Source organism: Lactuca virosa, chromosome 2 (genome assembly GCF_052849685.1).
Source record: "Lactuca virosa cultivar CGN04683 chromosome 2, Lactuca_virosa_CGN04683_v6, whole genome shotgun sequence".
Classification (NCBI taxonomy): Eukaryota; Viridiplantae; Streptophyta; class Magnoliopsida; order Asterales; family Asteraceae; genus Lactuca; species Lactuca virosa.
This window is the reverse complement of record NC_136427.1, coordinates 92668342-92675796: the sequence shown is the minus strand read 5'-3', so window position 1 is coordinate 92675796 and position 7455 is coordinate 92668342.

The window sequence follows — 7455 nt, the reverse complement described above, 5'->3', positions numbered from 1 at the left end:
CTTCGGCACCTTAGTGTTTATAGTTGTATACCATGTAAGGTTCGGTATACTTAGTTCACTATAAACAATGGCTCTGATACCAATCTGTCACACCCCCGAACCGTCGGAACGGACGGCGGAAACGTCCGGGGGCGGGTGACGTCATGCGTAGTATCACAACAGTTGTATCATAGTAAGCGAAGTAAACACAACCATTACATTATAATAAGAATATTTACATTGTTTGAAAACATAGTTTGTTCATAACAGTATATAACAAAAGTAAAAGACGTGACTCCAAAATGCTCCGTCTTCTCCAAAAGTTGGCAAGAGTACCTGTCTATTGTTGCCCTGAGAATACAAGCAGTTTTAAAATATCAGCATAAAGCTGGTGAGTTCATAAGCGTTTAGTTCTGGTGAAAGAAATGTTTCTTTGATTCTTTGAAAAGTGTTTCCCAAGAAAATCCTATATTTTCTTATGAAAGTTGTTTGATTATCCAATAGTTGTATGTTAAACAGTTCGTTGATAAAAGGTTGTGTTATCCCAGGAAAATCCTATATTTTCCTTAAAAGTTGACAGTTGATTATCTGTTCTTGTTTGAGGTGTACAAGTATCTACCATACTTGTATCGTTAGATGTAGTTTCCTTGAAAAACCTTTTTTGCTCTCTATGAAGTGTATTAGCCTTATTACATAAATAAAACTAATAAATAAGTGGTGAACTAAATCCTAAGGGTATTATCAATACCCTCTAGTAATCAAATTGGTTATTACTTTGAGGTTAGTTCACTTGTTTCATTATTACAAAAGTAAATTTTGTTATCTAGGTTGCGAGTGTCATAACCGTACTTAGACTTGATATGGCACGTAACGGGGCCAGTATCTTCTTATGACTTTTTCACCCGTAGACCTGACGGTCCCACTGTAGCTAGCAGCGAGGTGCGGGATAGTCAGTCCCGTATAGATCTATACACAATAGTCACGCTCTCCTTACAAGAGATTCTGGTTACAAGTGCTAGTCCTACACTCTCGAATCCGATGGGAGTGTTACCAAGGACGTGTCTCCAACTTTAGACTAACAATTTGCATGTAATAATAACGAAAATCCTGTTTATGTTTTGTATGAATCCTTTGTAAAATATCACATTTTATGACAAGATTCACAAGTTCTTTGCTTTAGTTTTGAAAACTGTTTCTACGAGTTGATTTCTTAATCGTTTGGTAAAACTGTTTTCTGTGATAAAATCATACTGAACATATAATTATTTTAGACAAATAATATACTTTGAGCAAGTTTCCTTGTACTTTTGCTTGTATTCCCCCCTGAAAACATGAAAAACTTGGAAAAAGCGTAGGGGTATGAACTCACTGTTTAACATGGGATTCAAGTGTAAGTTGCTAGGAATTTTTGAGCGTCAAATAAAGCCTCGGGCACAAACAGATCCTATTTAGCATGCAAAAGTACATATATGCATTATGTGAGGGCTTAACACTATTTGTTATGGAAGGAAATCATCCTAGGGACCAGGAAACACTTGAAACTAAGTGTTAGAATCACATGTGATTGAAGAGGGGAGTTTGCGGTCGTAAAAGGAGTGTACGGTCAAGGGTTTGTGGCCCAATAGGGTTTACGACCCATATGTTTACGGCCCAGGTGTTTGCGGTCCATGGGTTTACGGCCCATGGGTTTACGGCCGTAAACACTTGGCGAAAAGTGTGATTTTCGGTGTTTCAAGGTCCTTTCTAGCCTTCTGGAAGTGTTCTAAGCCTCGTGCCCAGCTCAAGGAAGAGTTTAAAGGTCAATAATCGACCAAAAATGGAGTTTACGGCCATTGAAGGGTGTACGGTTGTAAACACCCATATCGTTCATTTCAGGTCGATTTTTAGGCGAAAATCGATGGTTTCTAGTAGATAACAAGTACAGATGGTAGTTACTTACTGTTAAGAAGCTTTGAATGAGGTTTTTAGCCACCAAGAACTAGTCGGTGTTCTTGGTGAGAGAGAAAATCTAGAAAAGATGAGTTTTAATGAGATAGGAACATGGATTCATCACTAGAAATGGATTTGTAACAACATTCAAGGTGGAAAAACACTTACTTCTTGAAGATCTTGGAGAGAATTCGAAGTTTGTAGAGAGAGAGAGAGAGTAGAGAGAGAAAGGTTCTAGAGTGTGTAAAGTGAGAAATGAATGCCACTCATCCCTTATATAGGGGTGAGTTTACGGCCAAGGGGTGAGGTGGAGGGTTTACGGCCGTGAACAGGTTTACGGTCGTAAACAGGGTTTACGGTCGTAAACTGAGTTTGCGGCCGTAAACTCCTCTCGAAGGGTTGTTTGGCCCGGATGCTATGCTATGACTTAGAAAACCTCGTTTTTGAATCCAAAACTCGATTGAATTGAGCTTAAAATATTCCGTTAGACCAAAAATAATACTAACGTGAACGGAAATAAATAAAAACCCAAATTTTATTAACGGAAACTGGGTAAGGATAACGGAAAAAGTTTCGGGTTGTCACACCGCCGGTGATTGTGGCTTCTTCCCCAATCCCGAAGACAAAATCAGACGCATATGACCATGTATATTCTTCAAATTGATGCCTCTACTCCAGGTTGCTTGTGGTTTCCCTTCATCTGTGGTAATCTGATAAATAAAGTTGTAACATATGATTTCAAGTTAGATTTTTTTAGTACTTCGAGCCCAAAGCTATGTACCTGCGATGCGATATCTACTGGTGAAAATTTTTCTATTATTGTTTATCTTTTTTATTCATGCTTTTAGAATTTGCATTGGGGATTAATTTTTGTTCATTAATGGACATATGTTCATTCATGGACATATGTTCACAAGTGAATATGTATGGAATATTGTTCATTTTTTGACATTTGTTTATTCATGGACATATGTTCAAAAGTGAATACGTATTGAAATTGAGTAATAAAGTCATCATTTGTCGAAATTTTAACATTGTTGCTTGTTATCTTGTGTTTTAGGTGTAGTAATGGTTGGATATAAGGTTTTAATTAAAGTCAAGAGGTTATAATAACTATATCAAATTGCTAAAGAAGGCCTCCTCCTTTTAGTTATGAACATGTAAGATTTTAAATAAATGTTCAATTATGAACATATATGAATATTAACATTGAGTTCTGAACATGTGTGATTTTGTATAAATGTTAGAAATGTAACAAAGGTTGAATATATAAGATGTATGAGTTTGTATAAATATTCAGTTACGAACACGCATAATTTTGTATGAATATGTATGATTTTGTGTAAATTTTTAGTTATGAACGTATACGAATATGAATGTTCAATTATGAATGTTAATCTGATGTATATTTGTTCAATTTATGTTTTTTGTATAAATGTTCATAAGTGAACATGTATGAACTTGACTAATTATGAGTTTTTGTATAAATGTTTAATTATGAATATTAATTTGGCAACAACTTATGTACAAATACCTATGTTCGGATTTAAACACATACATATATTTAAAAATGCACATCTACATATGTTCATAAATGACCATAAATGTGTATTTTAATGATCTCTTACTATTTTGGATAGTAATTAAATAGAATTAATAGATTTTGATTTCTTTCTCTTTCTCTCTCTCTCTCTATATATATATATATATATATATATATATATATATATATACACACGCACACTAGACTAATGTCCGCGCGTTGCGCAGAAACACCTATATAGTTGAAATCTTTACAAATATATGTTTTTTAAATATAACAATTACGTTGTTGTTAAATTTGATATAATAATTCGTATACTAAATTGATATAATATATTGATTATTTTGAATTATATGATAATATATATACATCTATTATAACTGTATAATCTCAACCGTTTGAATGACTTCTACCCGCGAGTTACTAATGAATAAAATTAAATATAATATATGTCTTAATGTTATTTATAGTTTTTGTTATTATTAATTAATTTTTTTAAAAAGTTATTTTCTTAACGTTTTAATTTCTATCATTATCTTTATTTAGACATTGTTTTTTGATTTTAAAGCTAACAATATAATCATTTATATAAAGTTATTTTTAACTATTGTTATTGTAAGTTATTTTAAGCTACTTATTTGAAAACTTTTAACGATTATACAAATATCTTTAGGAAATATTTTAGTTAAATTGATATTATAATTTTGTTTTTGTATTTAACACTACAATTTATCACTTTTAACTATTCACATTCATTGGGTTTTTTTTAGTGGAACTGAAGTTTATATTTAAGTTGACACTGTAATGTTATATTAAAATTGACAATTTAAGTATTTTGTCCAAACTATTCAAAAGTTGAAGCTTTAAATTGATAATGGCCTACATACAACAACATATTAAATCTAATAAATTAAGTATAATATGTTAAAAGTTAAAGACATAACTTTATAAGTATAAATAAAGATATTATTTTAATATTGTAATTTAGTTTATTTACGATTACACTTTAGGTTTGATATTTATTTAACCTTATTAACCAAATTATAATTATTATTAGAAAGACACTACAACTTATCACTTTTAACTATTTACAAAATATTATTTGGGTTGTTTAAGTTAAACTAAAATTTATATTTAAGTTGGTCCTGTAATGTTATATTTAAATTTATAATTTAAATATTTTATACAAATTATTCAAAAGTTGTAGCTTTAAAATGATAATGGTTTATATCCAACAATATATTAAAACTAATAAATTAAGTATAATACGTAAAAAGTTAAAAAATAAACATAACTTTATAAGTAAAAGTAAATATATTCTTTTAATACTGAAATTTAGTTTATATATAATTACACTTTAGGTTTGATATTTATGTAATCTTATTAACCAACTTATAATCATTATTAGAAAGAAATTGAAAAGTCATGGGAGTTTCAAATGAACGTGGTGAAAGGAAAAAATGTATGGGAGTTTCAAATGAGTGGTAAAAGAAAAAATATTTCCTTTATAATATATATATATATATATATATATATATATATATATATATATATATATATATATATAGTTAAATCCAGTCGTTTTTAACCATTTTAACATATATATGACGTAAATAATAAATACAAAGTATAACGAGTTAATGTAAACATAAATACAAAATATAAACGATGACGTAAATATGAAATATAAACGACAACGTAAATACGAAATATAAACTATAACGAGTTTATGTAAATGTAAATATGAAGTATAAGCGATAAGCTAAATACGAAATATAAATGATGACATAAGTATGAAATATAAACAATAACGTAAATATGAAATATAAACTATAATGAGTTTATGTAAACGTAAATATGAAACATAAACAATAATGTACATATGAAATATAAACGATAATGTGAATACAAAATATTGCATGTGTCTTCCCCAAAAACATAAAAAGCTTAAAAGGGGTCGTAGAACTCACCCTTGTAGCATGAAAAATGTTTGTTTTCCGAATCAGGTGTCGTTTTGCATTTCTCTTCCTTAGAACGGAAGGATTTTTTAAACGAACCTACACTGAAGGCTTACGGATCTGCTCATCAGGAACATAGAAAAGTAATTTTTATGCCAAACAGGACCTCATCAAAATTTCTTGCTGGAAACCGTCGGAGAGCTCCGCCGTTAGCGACGACTCGTGGTTGTCGGATCTGCCGGTTTTATCGGTTGTTTTGCATCACCTGGTCCACCGGCGTCTTCTTTGCAGTAGAAGGTAGCAGCGGTTACATGGTGGTGGCAGCTGGAGTGGCTCACGGTGGCTGGAGAGGCAGAACATGGTGGTCTATTGTCTGGTTCTTGGTCGTCGGTGTCAAACTTGGTAGGAAAGGAGGGAGGTCGAGAAGAGGAGAGGGGAGAGAAAAGATGGAGTAAGCATGCTTTGAGGATGATTTTGCCTTAATTTATAGCCAAAAGTTATGTGTGATGTCACATTGGTGATATCATACTTCTGCTAGGTGTCGCCTCAAAAAACGTGTCCCGTAATCTGATTTCGTAAATTTTTTTATGAACAAGTATGTCGATTGTTCCGAGCGTGCTGACCCCAAAATGCAAATTAAAATTCTCAAATGAAAGATGATATCATGTTTAAAATGCGTTCGAAGTTACAATTTTGTTATGTTCTATAACTTTTACGATTAATGTTTTTTGCGAAAGTGATATAACTCCAAGTGAAAAATATTTCAATAATGAAATCAAATATTATGGAATAGTCTGAGTTCAAAAACACGATGAAAAACACTTAACTGATTGAGTAGTAATCCCACCCAATCGTTCGGTTTTCGTTTCAAGGAAAATCAGTTATATAACTGATTAGCTTTCTTAAAAAGAACATAGCTTTTGCATACGGTCTCCGCTTTCGACGATCTTTATAGACATGAAGTCGTGTTAACAAGCACTATCTAATTAAAAGTGTCAATTTCTCCTAATTATGCTTAACAAACAAATTTTTATTTTTCATGTATTAATAACACTTATTTTTGTGAATAGTTTTTCGTTTGTTAACGATCACCAACTTTTTGAGACAATTAGGGCATTCCACATGCAATTCTAAGTGTAAAGACTTTGATTGTATTTAAAAACAAGGAATACTACACAATAGGTCATATTACAAGGGGGTTCACGGTGGTTTGACCGAAAAACGTTTACCTATTTTTACCATTTGTTAAATTCTCCTCCGTTAAATGAATTTCGTCCAGAAATTCAGCATATAGTCAGGGTATTTGAGAAGTTTGGGGCATTGTTGATTTTCTTGATACTAACGTGATCCTTCTATAGTCGTTTAAAATCGTATGTAATTCAAGATTTGATCACCGATCAAATGAATTATTCTACCTAAGTCTACAACCAAAAAAGGAGCAGGGAATAAAGCTTGAATCAATCATTCTAAGGTCATCGACTTTTATATACAAATCTACCACATGCACATAACAAGTATATGACAGTAGTATGGTCTCTTAGTTCACTTCATCGAGAGAGATAACAAGTGTGTCATCGGACATACAATTCTTGAGACTTGGCGCACGAAAGGCGTCATGCATATTGTTTAGTTATTGAGACAGTTTGAGTCGATACGCAATAGGACCAATTCTCACAAAAAATTTCAAAAGGTTCTTTGTGTCACAGGTTTAACTTGCCTCATTCTCCAAACTGTATTATTTCCTATAAAAGGGAAGGCATTTAATATTACATGGTCTCTGACTTGGAAATCTAGAGGATTGCGTCTTATGTTAACATAATTCTCATGACACTCATGTGCAGCCTTCAATCGTTCCTTGGCTCGTACCATCTTTTCCGTAGTTTTATGAATGATCTTTGGATAAGTGTGCAGTGTAGCACATGCATGACTTCTGGCCAACTGTGTATCTCCAACCTTAGCCCACCATACCGGGGAACGACATTTTGTCTGTATAAAGCCTCAAACAGTGTGTCTTTTATTCTGATGTTTTAACTATTGTAGGGAAAC